The 17,581-nt window shown below is 37.2% G+C and overlaps 1 long non-coding RNA gene across 1 annotated transcript; it reads right to left on the reverse strand.

The window, feature by feature from the left end:
- Window positions 1-1,394: 1,394 nt before the first annotated feature.
- LOC118244055 (uncharacterized) lies at window positions 1,395-17,282 on the reverse strand. The gene is made up of 3 exons (XR_004777436.2): window positions 17,089-17,282; window positions 3,523-3,682; window positions 1,395-1,522 (listed from the first exon to the last, which is right to left on the reverse strand). It is a non-coding gene; the product is annotated as an uncharacterized LOC118244055 (long non-coding RNA).
- Window positions 17,283-17,581: the final 299 nt, after the last annotated feature.

Raw genomic sequence — 17,581 nt, forward strand, 5'->3', positions numbered from 1 at the left:
ATGAATAGCATTGCTTTCTAACATGGATTTATTTTTTAATGAGGAGAGGAGAGGAGAGGAGAGGAGAGGAGAGGAGAGGAGAGGAGAGGAGAGGAGAGGAGAGGAGAGGAGAGGAGAGGAGAGGAGAGGAGAGGAGAGGAGAGGAGAGGAGAGGAGAGGAGAGGAGAGGAGAGGAGAGGAGGGGAGGGGAGGGGAGGGGAGGGGAGGGAGAAAGAAAAGAAAAAAAAAAAGAAAAGAAAGAAAAGAGAAAGAAAAGAGAAAGAAAAGAGAAAGAAAAGAAAGAAAAGAGAAAGAAAAGAAAAGAAAAGAAAAGAAAAGAAAAGAAAAGAAAAGAAAAGAAAAGAAAAGAAAAGAAAAGAAAAGAAAAGAAAAGAAAAGAAAAGAGAAAGAAAAGAAAAGAAAAGAAAAGAAAAGAAAAGAAAAGAAAAGAAAAGAAAAGAAAAGAAAAAAGAAAAGAAAAGAAAAGAAAAGAAAAGAAAAGAAAAGAAAAGAAAAGAAAAGAAAAGAAAAGAAAAGAAAAGAAAAGAAAAGAAAAGAAAAGAAAAGAAAAGAAAAGAAAAGAAAAGAAAAGAAAAGAGAAAAGAAAGGAAAGGAAAGGAAAGGAAAGGAAAGGAAAGGAAAGGAAAGGAAAGGAAAGGAAAGGAAAGGAAAGGAAAGGAAAGGAAAGAAAAGAAAAGAAAAGAAAAGAAAAGAAAAGAAAAGAAAAGAAAAGAAAAGAAAAGAAAAGAAAAGAAAAGAAAAGAAAAGAAAAGAAAAGAAAAGAAAAGAAAAGAAAAGAAAAGAAAAGAAGAAAAAAGAAAAAAGAAAAAAGAAAAGAAAAGCCTTAAGTCTGCCGTTTGGTGAAACTCACCATCTTCCTACTTGGAACATTTGCAAACTGTGATTTGGCAGGTTGGTTTAATTTGTTAATATTTACATTTCCTTAGCTCAAATATTTTGACATTTAAATGACGAAGTTGTTATATCTGTTATTTTAGAATGAAGTTATTTTTTTCTTGCCACAAGTTTCCCGGTTATACTGAGTTTGATGTCATTTGTGGCAACTCTGTTATGCTGCAAGATACTGGTTAATAAGAATAGCCACTTAATCCTGATTTTGACCCCAGAGATATTTTTATTATTAGAAAGTGAAACACCAGCTTGTTGCAGTGTTGTCCTGCTTTCAAGAAAAATAAAGCCATTTTACAGTAAAAAGCATCCTGCACTATTTCCAATTAAACTTTTTAACTATGTGTCTGGTAATACGTCCTTTTGCCTGTTAATTGTTCTGTCTAGTTGGTTATTAGTTGGCAACTCCTACTAGGAAGCCCTGTAAACAAGGTGATTATTTTTGGACTTCTGCTGTCAGGCTTTTGGACATGATCACTTGCAGGAGAAGGACAAGAAAAGATTTTCAAAGCTGCATTTATTTGGTCTTTTGAAAGATAATATTGTAAATGAAAGAGGAGAAGCAGACCATCCATAAGGAGGCAGCTGTATGAGGCAAGCAGGTGAGGGAAATCTCTGGAAAGCTCTGCTAGCTCTGGAAAGAAGAAAGAAATTAAAAACAATAATTATTAATATAACGACAGAATGAAACATAACACAATGTCAAAAAAACAGCTTTCACCCCCAAACATAAGTCAAAATAAAGACCAGTTACCATTTAACCTGCATCACCATCACAGAACCATCTGAAATGCATTTAATAAAATAGTGGTTGTTTAATCTCTGTTTCTCTTTTTCACATCTTCATGTGATTTTATGGAACATAGAGTCACATGATTCTATGAAGATATGCAAAAGAGAAGCAGAGATTAAACAACCACTGTCTTTCCTCCTTTCTGTCCATATTTACTGCATTCTCTATTGGAAGCACTGGATAATGCCTTCTGTTTTACCACTGGAGTGGTAAGTGTGCTGTCTTAAACCAGGACATTGCCCATCAAAAGGCAATTGACTTTACTGACTGTGACTGGCATAACTCATTTTTATTATAGTGTGAAAAAAAAATCAGATTAAATATAGGCATAATTAATTGAGAGAAGAACTGTGGCTTCTGGTGTAGTTCCTTAAATCATAAGGAACCAGATGGGAAAGCTCTTCTAAATAAATGGCAGAGTTCTCACTTTCACTCATCTGACCTGTATTCTGTTTTTGGAAATAATCGTTATAGCAATAGTCAGGTTGGTAAGCTGACACTCCTCTCAGGAAATATTGCATTGCATGGGGTCACACTCCATGGAATCTCTTGGTAAAATATTGCTCTTTACTATCAGCAGTGTTTATTGTTGTAAAACAATAATGGAGGCTATTACATTGTTAACATGGATCATGCTAAGTCTTCAGCTTGAACTTGCACATTTTTATAATAAACACTGAGGAAATTAAATGAATTGTGGTACCTCTGTACAAACTCCAGCCCTTACTTACTAACTCAAGGCACCAGTGGCCACACTGGCTATATAGGCAAGCACAAGAGTCCCCATAGCATCACTTCCTAGTTTGGGCTCTGTCTCCATTCCTGCTGTTGATTCAGATACTGGAGCTTGCACAAACTCAATATGTCTGCACAAAACATATCAAGAATACATGCTTATTAGGGAACAAGTTCATCTTCATCTGAGACCTTATCTTCTGAAGTTTTAGATATATTTCACAACTGCCACCTTATTATTGCTAAACCTGTGCATGAGCATGCATTTAATTTTGTGTAAGTTCTACCCTGTCCACAGATTAAATGAGAACAGATAACAGAATTGCGTGACTCTCTCTAAATGGAAATTTGCTGTGAGATAGCCAGTAGCATTTAAAAAATGATTCCACTATCAGCTTATCAGCATTATGAAATATGTACCACGAACTCCAAGTGCTGAACTGCAGATCATTAAAGTCAATGAAAGTATGATTTCTAGGCCAAAATCCCAACCTGAGCTGTTAATTGTGAAGTAAAGGAACTAGTAAGTGAAAGGTACCCTTGATAAGCAAAAAATGTTAGTCTAAACAAATGTCCAAATTCCAGCCTGGTATAATTCAATTGCCCTGCCTAAATTTCTCAAGAGTTTCAGCACTGTACTCTTCTGTATACCTATCCAAAAATGGGTTTAATTTTTCTCTGGATTTAAATAAGGATCAAATTCATGGGGACTTGAGCTAGATCCAAAATAAGCACTTTTACACATCTTATTAGATTAGTATCTATTTTACATTGGTGTATGTGTTCATTTCTTTTGGGGGAAAGAAAAAAAGCAGCATATTTTCAGTATATGCGGTAAATGTATTATAAAAGATTTTTACTTTTGCATTGAATGTGCCTTGAAGAACTAACAGAAAAGGCATCTCTAATTTAAACCTGTGTAAAATACTAAAAATCCTAAGTCAATATTCCCCTACAAAAAAAAATAAAAATAAATAAATAAATAAAGCCATGTATGTTTTCATAGTCGCCATGCCCAGGAAGATCTGATGAACATAGTTGTTTAAACTGTCTTGAAAGCTATGTGCTTCTACCCATCTGTATGGCTGTACCACAGCATATCTCACCTAAGAAGCAAAGATGCAAAAAGAGATACAAATTCACAATAAATCTGATGACTGATCAATGACAGTGATCGGAAAATCTGAGAGACTATGTGCTGTGAAGAAGTAGACATTAGTTGCAGTTCCTAGTCAGGTCACTAGCAGCAAAGTTGGTGCTTTCATTCTGGAAAAGAAGGGAAAAGGGAAAATCATATGAGAGCTGGGAGCAGTAAATCTTCCCAAAGACATACTGATATTTTTCTTTTTAAGGAAAACCTCATCACCCACAGTATTTTCTGTGTGAATCACGAGATGACTAACTTTCAGTCATGTCAGATATAAAAAGCTACACAAATTGTTTTATTTTGTTGATTTTCTGTTATACATCACTAGTAGCAGGTTTCATTTAGAAAGCGTTAATGCATTAAAATTCCTAAACAAACTAATAAAATCCTTTGCTGTTAATGAGAAGGGTGGCAATCACATAATAGGGGCAAATACATGCTACCTCAGAGGATAAATACCCAAGACTTTAACCACTTTATATTGTTTGCAAATAGCAAAATCAAACTTTGGCTTAAATTAACTATATTTCCGTTGGCCTGTGTTCCAAATTAAATTTAGCATAGGAAGCATGAGATTCCAGTCACAGTTTTAAATGTTTCAGGAAACTTAGGGATATGAAACTGAGACTGATAGTTAAAATTCTTTAGTACTATTATTTTCATTTAAGCTTCAGAAGCATAAATACAGTTGAACATTCTGTATGTGTAGTTAGTGTAGATCAAACATGTACTATGTAGAACATACTTTGTTTTCCGTGGGATTTTGTCTGCATGTGTTTATCTTTGTGTACATATTTATTTGCAAAGTATTTTCACATATCTAAAAATACATGGTGTTGCACATACTTTTATTACATGGAAACTGGGCTTCAGTGCTAGTTAGCTCAATGTACAGACCAGGTTCACTGCTAGTTCATTAAAATTCCTGTAAATATGGACCTGGAACAAATTAATTTTTATGGTTCATACCTTTCAACATAGATGATCAGAAAACACTTGGATATTGCAAAGAGACCCTGAGCAGCTTGGGGACAAGTGGAACATTAAGGCCTTCCTTCCTCACTGCCAAAATTACCAGCAGGACAGCAGGAGAGTGTCTTTTAAAAAGACTTTTCAGGAGTTTCTGGAGCTTGTTGCTTTGATTTCTCGCCTTGGACCCTGTTTCTCCTTGCTCAGCTTTTATCCTTAGTTTCTGGTTCTTTACTGGTTTCCTTTGTTTTCCTTTCCCCAGTGCCTATTCCCAGATCTGAGCTCCAGTTCTACCTTCTCGGTGTCTGCTGATGCTGTAAGTTATTTTTAATATCAGTAAGATGAGATTTGAAGGAGCAGTCCTTCCTGGGATGAACTTTCCTCTACTTTTCCAGAAGTCTTGGTAATACTTACCTCAAAGATCAACAGTTCTCCTTACTGGCCTTAGTACAAATATAGAACATACAGTCCATTTCAACACACAGGCTGGATATTTATTATATTAAAGGTGTTTTATAAAGCTTTGATTCTAGATATGATGGTGCATGTTGTTTTTCCACTGGCCTTTTGAGACTGCAGCTATATCTTTGCTTTGATTCAAATATTTATGCTTTCTCAAATTCAAGATGAAATACCTTTTTTGGTCAGTGTTAGTAATGTTTGACGGCACTGAGGGTGTCCACTGAACAAGCACATGCTGCTCTTAAAACAACAGCCTGTCTTATAAACAATCTGGGTCATCAACAATATCTGCAAACATTTTTTCCCTTTAAGATATAATTTAACCAGTGTCACATTAAAAGAAAAAACAAGAAATGTTTTTCTTGTAATATAAAGATAATGTGAAAGCTACTTGTGGAGGCAAGTGGCATTTTTGATTCCACAATGGCTGATACTTTATCAATATAATTATGGAAGAGAAGAACCATCCACAACTGCAGAAGTGCAGAAGACTGTCCTTTTGGGAGGCTTTTGCAAGAACAAAACAAAACCGGTGGTTGCATTAGACCATGACACCCTGGCATCAGGTTGGGGCTGAAACCCCGGCCAGAAACACCTTGCCAGCCCTCTTGAGAGATCACTGATCAATGCGACTGCTCCATCCATTCTTAAGGAAGCCTCTCCAGATAGGAATGTAGGTTTTTACCCTTAGAAAGTCAAGCTAGCAGAGCCTGTCAAATAAACAAATCTGCCTGCAGCCTCGTGGTGCCAGCACTGCATTAAATGTTAGACATAACAACATTTTTCCTCTAGACAGCAAAATTCCCAGTCCCTCACTGGCGCTCAGCAGAACTGGCCAGGTTCCCCACGGTGCTTTCGCGCAGCTCGAGCCGTGAGAGGTGCAGGCAGCTGCAGCTCCCCAGCTCCCAGCACGCTAAGCAAGCAGGCATCCTACAAAGTTGGGAGATGGGAGGGAGCACCATGCTCCCTCCAGGCAGCTGCTGGCACCCCTGAACGCTGCCTGCTGCCCTCCTGGTGTGCTGCTGACACCGGGCTGGGCCAGCAGCTGTAGCCAGGTGAACCAGAGGTCCCCATCCCTTCAGCCATTCCTTGTGCCCACACCACAGGAAAACAGGCAGAGAAGGGCTCTTCCTGATTTCTGCAGACTGCAGCACTGCTTTGAATTGGAGTACCTTGGTATCGGAGAGTGGAACCTACAAAGCTTTCAACTTTCCTATTGCTTTCTAGCTTACAGCAATGATGTTTTAGGCTGTGAAGCTCTCACAATATGATCTGCACATTCTTCCCTTTCTGGGCACCACTGAGCTCACTGCTGGTATTTAGCACATACATTGTTTTAAAGTCCATAGCAATCATTATTAGGATAATAATTTCTAAGAATAGGCAAGCTCCCTTAGTTTATTTGGCCAAATGAATTTCTCTTCAGTGTCAGAAAATTTGCTTCTCCAATCTGTCAGCTCTTAGAATCTTGTCACAGTAATATTTTTTTTTTCTAAAAAGAACAAAGAATAATAGGAATATTCAAGTTCAGTTTTTACTTGAGTATTATCTGCCTTAGCCAAATTGCAGCCTGGCTGGAATATGTGCCACCTTTAGGGAGTAGGAGACTGAGCAAATAATGCTGGCCCAAAGCCCTTGGCCCTTCCCACCAACATCCTGTCTCAGAAGACCCTAGTCTCCCCACACTCCTGTTCTCCTTTCTCTTCCCCTCCAGTGGTGATCGTGCCAGCCCAGTTCCCCTCTTGCAAATGTGGACAAGCTAATGAGCATTTTGTTGGCTCAGAAAAGCAAGCACCACTTCAGCTGCACTCAGGGACACCCAGCTCAAGTCTCTACAATCTTCTGCTCAGTTCCATGAAGGCAGTAATTTATTCAGCTGGTTTTGTGAAAGTGATATTCCTCTAAAGCTACCAGCCTTCCTGCTCCCTGTAACTCTCCATCTGACCTTCTTTGCTAATCTTTTGCCCCAGGTTATTGTTTTAAATGCTGGTATGAAAAGCTGGACAGTCAGACCATGTTTCTTCATTATGTTTTCTTTGTACTTTGAGCACTGCACAAAACACTGGAGGGACCTGCTGTGTTCACATTTTGCGTCCTTTCTGTACTTTTCCTCTTTCTCTCTGAAAGGAGCCTCTTGGCATGCAGCAGGGGAAGCCAAAGGGAAAATGTTGTATTGTTTGAAAAAAAAATGCAGTTATTAAATGAGCTATTTCTCTTTTTTGACCCTCTAAGTAAAGGTTACTTTTCTGGCCAAAGACCATGTCATGCAGAGATACCCATACAAGCTAACTGATCTGTTTCAGCAGTAATACAGTGCACATTAGGGCAGTGTTACTAACCCCACTCTGGGCTTTCTAAATTGTGCAATGTTCCATTGTTGGTATGAGTTGATAATAGGTAGTCCTGACTTGTGCAAGGGCAGGTGATCAGCCATTTCAATCCTGTTCATCTGTCACCTGCCTTAGACTTTCCTGGGCAAAACAGCTACTTGCAGGCTTGTCTCAGATATTCCCCATTTATCCATGGGACACCTATGTCTGAGCAAATGCTGATGATCTCAGAATTTGGGACTGTACTATCTCCTATGACCAATCTTTTTCTTTAAGGCATACCCAGACTCCCCTTTTTGAACCAGTGCAAACTCTCAACACAAAATATGTGCAGATTCCTCTGATGCCTTATCTGATCCTTCATTCCTCTGCAATTCTCACACCAACCAAGATACCATTTTCTAATATTACCAAAGTAGTGGGTTTAAGTTTTTAGCCAAATCGGCCGTCAAAAAGCTTGAGACCACATCTCAATGTTGGTAATTTATTATTTTAAAAGATGTGTTACTTTAATTTTTTTTCCAGAATTATCTGTTTTAGTCACAGTTAACTGCAATCATGCCTATGAATGTACATCTCATTTTCAGCTCTGCCATCTCAAGAATACAATAATCTGTAAAAATCATTCGATATGTACTATCCAACATGGTAAGATTTGCTTTGAGTAATGAAACAAAATAGTTTGGGACTACTACACACATTTTTCTAGCTAACACAATAAAGCCAGGCACACTTTATTCCAAGAGAACAGTTTTTTATAGGTTAATATGAGCAGTTTGACTCAACTTGGCTTGTATTTTCAGTATCTATGACAAAGATTAACAGCTTTCTCAATGTCACTGTTCACTGAAGTCAGCAGAAAATAGCTCTGGACTTTCTTAGATTTTTCTTTCCCTGAGTGACCTTCATCTTTCCTTCTAAATATATTTTTCTGTAACACTTTGCCAATCAATAGGTGTGCCTTCAACAATTTCCTCCTTAAATTGATAATACAGGGGAAAAAAAAAAAAAAAAAGTCCAAGCCATCTGTGCTCCCATCTTCAATGTTTTGCATGTTGGGTTTCATCTGAGCAGTAGCTATGGCACTTCATTTTCCTGCACTCCATCTGAGGCTGAACAGGACTTTGTAGTCAGATTGACAAAAACATAATCTAGGTCTGTTCTTAGCTTCACCAGCCTTCTCTTCAAGAGAATACACCTGCATCTACCAAACTTTACCAGGTTCATAGAAGATTTGTAATTTCATACTGAATACATCTACATACAGAATAACATTCTCTATAGACTTATATTTCATCTGTGTACTGTATTGAAAGAAATAATCCCTCTCTGAGCATTTTTTATAGATCCCAGTTCAAAAACAACACACTATTGCTTTGCCCCATTTTATTCGTATCCACCTTAATAGCAAAATAGCCCTGTCAGAACTAATTTAGTCAGATTTCTTTCATGCAGAGTATTATCTAAATATTTCGATGTTACATAATGAAACTTCAGTACTCCAGATCCTCCTGCAGAACAATTTCATGGTTATCTTTAAAATGTAAAAACGTCCAGGCACTAGAAGCAACTACTATCAGAAATAAACAATCTTCTCACTGTACTTTTTGCTTATGTGCAAATTTAACTCTCTCCAGGTTTCTAAAATGTTCTCCAGAGACTCAGCTGCATTTTGTTTTATTTTAGGGAGGGAGAGTGCTGTTTTTCTACAAGTCAGTGTATATCTGTTATACTTACAAAGAAAACCTCAAAAATGTAGCTTACTGTCTGTCTGAATTTACAGAGAACCTGAAATAACAAGTCAAACTGCAAAAGGGTTTCATTTATTTCTACCTAGGCTAACTCTGATGGCGGTAAGGACATTTTAAATGTCAGCAATTCCACTGCTAATAAAACCATGCAAGAAATGCAGGAATAGCTAATACAGAAATAGCTACTTACTGTATTTGAATGATTACTCCTTCAATCATGCATTAATTAAGTGGTTCCAAAAAGTGCTGCAAAAGTGATATAACTTTTTTTTTTTTTCTGAACTAGGTCTCAGAATTAAAAACACTTGGCTAGCAACTTTTGCTTCTGTCCCTAATCTTTCTCCAATTTTGCAAGCATTCCTTTTGAGTATCTAGAAATGAGCACAAGTTTGCAATTTGAAAAGAGTTTGCTCCCAATGCTTGTGAAGAAAGATTTGACATTTCTCTGTCATCAGAGGAGATTTTCATTTTATTTCAAGTTTTGCCTGATAAGACATTCCTGTATGAACATTTTTCCCATGCTATTTTTCACAGTTACCTTGTATAAGGGGTTGATTAAGGCCACTGAAATTTTATTAGCAATTTCTGCTCAAAAGTCTTGCCAAAATAAGTGGTTGTAAAAGCTTTTTTAAATTACCTACATTATTGAACCTCAAACACAAATTGCTATTATATTGGAAAGCTTAACAACAAAAAAAATTACCTGAGATGAGTACAATTCAGTTGCATTCAATATGTGTTTCAAACACTTGTACTATACTTTCTTGTCTTCTTGCTACACATATAGCTTCTGATTACTTGAGCATATAAAAAAAAAATGGAAACATCAAGCATCTATTTGCTGTGCTAAATAATTATAGTTCAACTGAAACACAAGGGGCCTGTACAGCAACACTAGCAATGGTGGAAGGAGACCTCTCCAAGAATCTAATATACCTCAGGAAAAATGGAGCATTGCACCTCCAGAGGTTTCCAAATGTTACAAAAGTATTCAGTATAATGCATCTGGAAGGCAACCCACATATCTTTATGTTAAAACTATGCAAAAGAGCAAACGTTTTGTACCACCTGGAGCCTTGGAACAAGGATCACAAATGTATTTTAGTTATGACCAGACTCGTGTGGAATACACAGAAATGAAAGTTATGTGGGTGTGAAGTTTGGCCAGTCCTAATCACCACTCCATGAAAAAAAGTAGAGAGCCAAATAGCTGCCCCACCAGTAAAGAGAGAAACATTCCTCCTCAGCAGATCATAGGGTGGCTGTTGATGCCTGCTGCTCATTTGTTGTGATGAGCAAACGTGATTGCCCACAGACTGCTTTTCTGCAAAAAGGTGGGGGAAGTCTGCTGAATATTTTAATATCTCATTATTAAAGTTAACTTTGCAGACCTAGTGTTTTATATGCTAATGGCTGCATGCCAGATGAACGATTACTGTAAATGTGTCAGTTAAACAGTCCAGTGACAGGTCCATATGTGCTCTATAAAGAAACTAGTAAAGCTTACCCTGATCAAAACCAGAACGATTGACTCAAAATTTCAGGAGCTCAGAAATACAAAGACTGGTTAGAGATCTGAAACAGACTTAAACAGATTACCTAATACCTGCTGCAATCCCCATCCTACCCCCACTCCATATCGCATCCATGTACATGTTCTGCAAACCAAACAACCTCTGCTCCTAGATGCAACAGCACATACTTGCTTTGCAGATGACCAAAGAAGTTGGAAGATGCTGCTGCCACTGGGTTGACCACCCACCCAATGGAGTTGTCATTGTGGGGACTGTAAGAACGATTGGAGAGAGCCTTTTGTAGGCTTAGTGCAAAATCATGTACCTCTGCAGAGGTAACAGCTTTCTCAAAGGTCAGCTTGGCAAGAGAGGAAGGTGACGGTCAAAGCAGTGCCCTGTACACTCAAAGGGAGATCAGTCAGACTTCTTGGTACACCCATGCCACTCTCAAAAAGCAATTTCTGGAGGCAAGGACTTCATATTAAGAGAGTATATGTATTTTATGTCCCAAAAATCTTAAGCGTTTCTTCCAACAGAAACTGGAGATTTTACAAAGATGGTATTATATTTTGGGTCAGCTTTGGGTTCAGTTTTTGAAGTCGAGTAAGAGATAACACTAACTGAAAATAGTCTGGTATTGGTTTCAGATGTAATTAGTTTCCTTCGTATCATCAACCTCAAGAGCATCAATATGTTATTAATTTTCAGCCACAGAGCATGGCCTAAAAAGCAATCAGATGATGAAAGAGCCTGTGCATGTTGCTTTTGTTCAACAGCAGACCTGAATTTAATATACTTGAATCTATTTGTACTGTATAATTTATTTTCACAATTTTCAGACTCTGCTTTTCAAATTATAGTGATCACTTGAAGGTTAATATCTTCTCCATTGCATCCTGAAAACCAATGATTTTTATTTCATCTTAGCATAGAAATGAGAGGATATAGACTGACTATATTCTGTAACATTGTCATGCATATTGGGTTTAATCCAAAAAATCTGCAATAACTGCAAGCACTACTGAAAAGTACAAACTCTGGACTAAGTTAATTCAAGGTAAGCTTCCACAGACATTTAGGTTTCATCGCGACCAGTCACCATCAACTTGTCAGAGCCACATTCTTCGTGTATTCCTTAGCATGAAGCTTCCTTCAGCCTTCTAGAGGTTATTTGTATTGCATTGCTAAACTTTTAAGAATCAGTCTTCTCCATCTTCTTAACTCTTTTTTGGAGTACTTGTAGTATATTTAGAATGTAGAGGAACCAGAAGCCAGGAATGGATCAGTGCAGGATTGTTATGGGTTTGTTATTAGCGCACACCTAAAGGCTGCAGTAAAAGGGCTCTATACTAAGGTGGAAAGGGTAGGCCAATGGTGGGTTGGAAGCTGACCTTAAGGTTGATCTTAACTGCTGCTGTGGACATATGCTAACTGCCTTCTGTCCACTGGAAGCCAGGAGAAGAAATAAAATAAATGAAGAAATAATTAAAATCCTGTGTGCCCCTAACTGATGAGAAAACTCAAACAAGCATTTTCCTGCCCTGTGCCATGGTGAGGCCTACTGAAAAAAAAATGTCCTAAATAAGCACACAGCAGATAGGAACAGTTCTTCACTGGTTTTGTGAACACAGCATAAAAATTCACATTCTTGAAATCATTTTGTATGCATGCTAGATTAGCTGAAATAATCAATTTTGAAGTGTCACTGTGGTTCATTTCATTAATCAAATAATATTATGTAAGAGGAGCTAAGACGTACAGTTTACTGCCAGTATGCCCACTAAGCCCAGTCTAAACAGGCAAGTCATTTCTCCCTTAGTAACATTTCACAATGAGCAAAGTATTACTCTTAAATAAATAAATAAATAAAATAGATTCACACTTGACTTTTCTACTTTGTTGGCATATCTTCAAGTGTCACGTCTTCCATGGCTGTGAAATGAACAGCTGCTACAACTATAGACTTGTGGCTTGGCTTGTTAAGATATTGTGGAACTGCAAAGTTTTTCCAGCAACGTCTCTCTTTGCGTTTGTTGGTTATGGTTTCTTTTGAGGTACCTCCACATTTTTATGCCCATTCCTTTAGTGTCTGGTCTTTCTTTCCATGTATTTACTTAGCTGTGGTCTCTCACATTTTTCCTCATTCTGAAAATTGACTTTTCACCCCCTCTGAGCAGTATTTGTGCGTTTTAAAGCAAGTTCAGTTGGTGTTCAGGTCTCAGGATTGTATAAGTTGTTGAGTTCTTTCTGAATTCTAGCAAACACTATTCCTCTGCTTCTACTTTCTGAATTTTATCAAAGACCCACCCTCTGCTTCTGACTCTGCTGAAAAGATAGCAGCAAAGAGTTGGGTTACTGTGTTCCATGTTTATTTTTTAAAATTGTTTATGGTGGTTGTTTTTGGTCTGTTTGTTTTGTGTGTGTAATACTATAGCAGTATTAAAAGGCACCAATGAAAAAATTGTCTTTGAATTAAAGAATGCATGAGTGATAGGGTCAGAAGTATGACAAGGGATATTAAGTAATGTTAAAACATGTAATAATTTGTTAAAGGATCATACCATGAAAAATAATGTAAAGGTAGTGGATGAAATTTTGATTCTGTTAAAAATACCTCATCACAGACTTCAGTGAAGCCAGCAGTTCCCTTTTAAGGATAACAACATCACTAAAGCAATGTGGTCATAAAAATGCTAACATGATCCTTAAAATTATTCTAAACAGATACTTTTAGATAAGATATGGAAGTACTAAGGCTGCTGTACATAGCAGTGGTGAGGCTTTACCCAGAGTACTGAGTACAGACCTGTTTACAAGAAAAAAAAAATATATTTTCTTGCTGTTTACATGAGCAGAAAAAAACTGAAGAAATAGGTGTGCTACCTGAAATATACATTACTATGAGGACAGACATAAAGGAGAGGATGCCTATTCAAGTGAAGGGTGATGATGGATTATGAACAAATATACAGAAATGAACAGGAAAAGGTGTAGGCTAGAAATCAGAGGAGGGTCCCCAGCCAGCAGAGCAGGGAGACTGCAACCATGCTGGCAGAACCAAAAACAGACTACCATTAGTGGGAAGCTGGATAAGTTTATGAGGATCATTGCAAAACAGACCACTGCAAAGCAGATGTATTTTCAGCCCTGATCAAAAGAACACGGGCAATAGGATGTCTTCAGAAAGCATTTTGTCCCACTTGGACATTTTGTACTCATGAAGTCTAAATTCAATGATTCCAGAGGATCTTCTAGTTTTGTGGTCCCATTTTATGCAGAAAGCCTCCAGTGCTTGAAGGGAGGTGAGAGAAAGCACAAAGGTATTTCAGGAAAAAATGACAATACTAAGCAATAAATGATAGTATCAAGGATTGCTAAATAGAGGAACCATATAACAGGTTTTCAAAATGCTGAGCATAACCCTATAAGCTAGTGGGAATCAAAGGTACTCAGTACCTGAGAAAACACTAAGAAACTGCTCAGTGCTTTGAAGATTATCATCTTATAAATAAATTATTTCTCTTTTCAGTTCAGTCCTGGCCCGCTGACATAAAAGGCAATGTTTTCACTGATGTCAGCAACATAGGAACAGGACAAGTTTTTAGAAGAACTATGTACCTAATGAATCAAGTGGTTTGTTCCTATCATTCATTATGATTTTAAGCCAGATGCAATGTTTCTATCAAAAAAAAAAAATCTTCTTCTGTGATAAATGGTCTACTTTTAAACACTGAAATTTCATGAAAAGCTTTAGAGTTTTGTTTTTAATCCTCTTTAATATTATTTTTTAATCTTTCACTGAGAACAAAAAATTTGAATTCTTGTTTTGACTTTTTTTTTTTTTTTTTTGTCACTGAACATACTCAGATTAATAACCTTCAGGAACATTCCTCACCATAATAAAGTGTGTCCTGTGTGTTCTACTCCTCCCTTGCTTTTCCACCTTTACAAGGGGAAAAACACATGTGTTATTATGTTATTTATGTAAATTGAGTACTTCAGACTTTTGCAAAAGAACACTCCTTTCCTCACTTTGCATACAAATGCAATTTTACTGTTGTAATTCATGAAGCTGTAGAGCTTCAGTGGCTGTTGTAGGACACAGAAATATCCTCATATTAATAGCCTCCAAACAAAACACCCTTAAAAAAAAGAAAAGGGTTACAGTTTGGCAAATATACTCCCTGGGATACAGTGGGTTGATACTCAGTCTGGGTTACAGACAGACCTTGGGCATATGTATAGTTGCTCCAGGCTGCACAAATACCTGTTTTTCCCTCAGAAGACCCCAGCATATCTAGGAAGTCCTACTGCAGATAGTATTTTTTGAGATTTCTTAAGACCTCAAAAAATATTTTGGTTGTGCCAGACACACCTACACACATAATTTCCTTCTCTTCCATTTGGACATGCTCAGTATGAACGGTGATATGATGAAGGGCAGCCTCTCACATTCTCAATCACTTAAATGTTCATTACCCCAAGGAAAAGCCTACCAATTATTAATGAATGGCAAAGACAGACAATCATTAATGTGGCCATACAAACATTTTAGTTATTTGCTAAATTACTCTTAATTCAGTTACTCCTACCTTGAGCACTGCATGCTGCTAATAAAGAAATTTAACCAGTATCCAAAGACCTAAATTTCAAGAGCGTGGTACAATAAAGAATCCTTAAAATTGAGAAGCTTTGTGTTGAGAATTCTGGTTCAAGTTCATCTCTGCTCATCAGGCTCATCACTGTCCTCAGAATGAAGGCTCCTGAGGACTGAGATCTGGCAGGAATAGGCTTAGCAGGAACAGGAGAGCTGGTGCACTGGTACCACTCTGAAATGGTTTTCCTTTTCATCCCAAGAGAAAAAAATTTTCACAGAATAGTGTGGGCTGGGGGTATTGGAAATGACTAACTAAGAATTACAGAAGATATTTCTGGCTTGCTTGCCTCAAGCCAGTTAGATATTCTAATAGGAGCTTATGCTGTTTCAAGCAGCACCAATATTTCAATAAAACCTTCTACACATTTAATGATTAATAAGGTTATACTAAACACCCTGGAGGCAGAATTTTCTTTTTGAAAAATGATAAACCATTTCCATAACAATATCTGTAAAATACTAAAGGCTGTGAATAGAACAAAGTTCTATATATTCATTCAAAGGAATAATGATTGTGTTCATACAACAACAGTAATTTATAACATGGGCCAAAGAGGAAGCAATATCTGAAAGCCATAGGAAATTTATTTTTAAAACATATTAATCATTTAAATTGTTTCTAAATGTTTTAGAAGTAGAACAATGTTTTCCAAACTGATGTTTTCAGCAGTTTCTGCTTATTCTGGAATGATCTGTATTTTATCCTTGGAAATTCTACAAGACTCAAGTATTTTCTATATGAATGGACAGAAGGACAGAACACTCTTTTTGTGACAATCAAGGTAAACACACAAGTTCATCTCACCTGAGAGTGTTATTGACTTAATTCTCAAAAATACAGTCTTAGAATACTGAACCTACAAGTCACAGAAACTATGATATTCTATAAGGCAATATGTTCCTAGCACAGTCTGATTAAGACACACAGAATGTATGAGACTCTGCACTTGCGACATCAAGTTTTGTTCCAGTGTGCTCCTTTGGCATCTTTAACCTTCTTCCTTCCTGCAGCAGGAAGGCTCACTTCCCCTCCCCTCTCCTCTCCTGGGTTGGTGTAATTTACTCTTGCAGAATGAGACCTCCTTTAAAAGTAGTTAGATGGTCAAACACATTCTCACATATCTGTCTTACCTCTGAAATATGCTGCAGCCTAAACAGCATCATACTTCCCCATCTTTCCTAGGGTTTCCTCAGCCTTCTTGCAATACCCTTCAACACCTCCATCTTCATATTTCCAGCTCTCCAGGTTTTGGAGCCCTCATCTCCCAGATGTTAACACACTTGTAGTCTCTTTCCTCTAGTCTCTTTACAGCTGCACCTACTTTAAACTTACACAGCATTTCTCAGTCATGTGCTCTATTTGGATATTACAATACCCATAGAAAATTAGCTTCAGTTATAACCCCCATAAAAAGCAAAAGAACAGAAAGAAATATGGGTTACAAGCCCAGAAGACATCATTATACCACCCGCATAACCCACACCTTACCAGCCTCACTCAGTAACTCATGAAATTACCCACTAATTACTAGTTTAGCAAGAGTGCAACTTCTAGAAGGCTTGGGGCTGCCTTTCATAACTGCAGTTTCCCTCTCCCACAGAGTTTTTCCTTATAATCAGCATAGAGCCACGAATAAAATTGGTTCATTTCAAATGTATATAGACACATTGGTCCCATAAAGGAGAACACATCAAAATGGTTTTTAAACATATTAGCACAATTGCATTTCTAAGAGGAAAGAAAAAAAAAAAAGGAAAAAGAAAGAAAGAAAGAAAGAACGAACGAACCACATTCTTTTCTTGTCTATAATAATTCTGAACTTCGACTTCTGTTAGACTTACCTCCTGATTTATTGGGAAGAGAATTCATTCCAGTAATGAATTAAAGTATTCATAAGTGCACTGGGATCCTTCAGGCTGAAAGACATTTCCATAAATATAATACATACGATCCTAACAAGACAAACTGCTTGGATATATCCAACTACGAGCAGATAGATTTAGATGCAAAACAAACAAATTCTATTATATAAACTATTTAGTAAGCTCCTGTAAGTTAAAAAACAGCCCTTCTCTTCTAAACAGAGTTTATATTGGCATTTTTTCAGTAAAAGGCAGATTACCTTCTGAATTCGTCAAGAACAAGAACAGCATTTTTCCAAGGAAGTAGTCATCCTGACTGACTCATTCATTTAATCTGAGTAAACTGCTGTGTTCTAAATTTTCTTTTTTCTCCTTTTCCAGCAAGGCTAGGAATCGGCTTTAGGTTGATAGGCTTTTAAGCTATTGACAGTACATACCTAAGCAATTTGACTATGCTAAGGGTTACCCAGCT

Source organism: Cygnus atratus, chromosome 3, assembly GCF_013377495.2.
Source record: "Cygnus atratus isolate AKBS03 ecotype Queensland, Australia chromosome 3, CAtr_DNAZoo_HiC_assembly, whole genome shotgun sequence".
Lineage (NCBI taxonomy): Eukaryota > Metazoa > Chordata > Aves > Anseriformes > Anatidae > Cygnus > Cygnus atratus.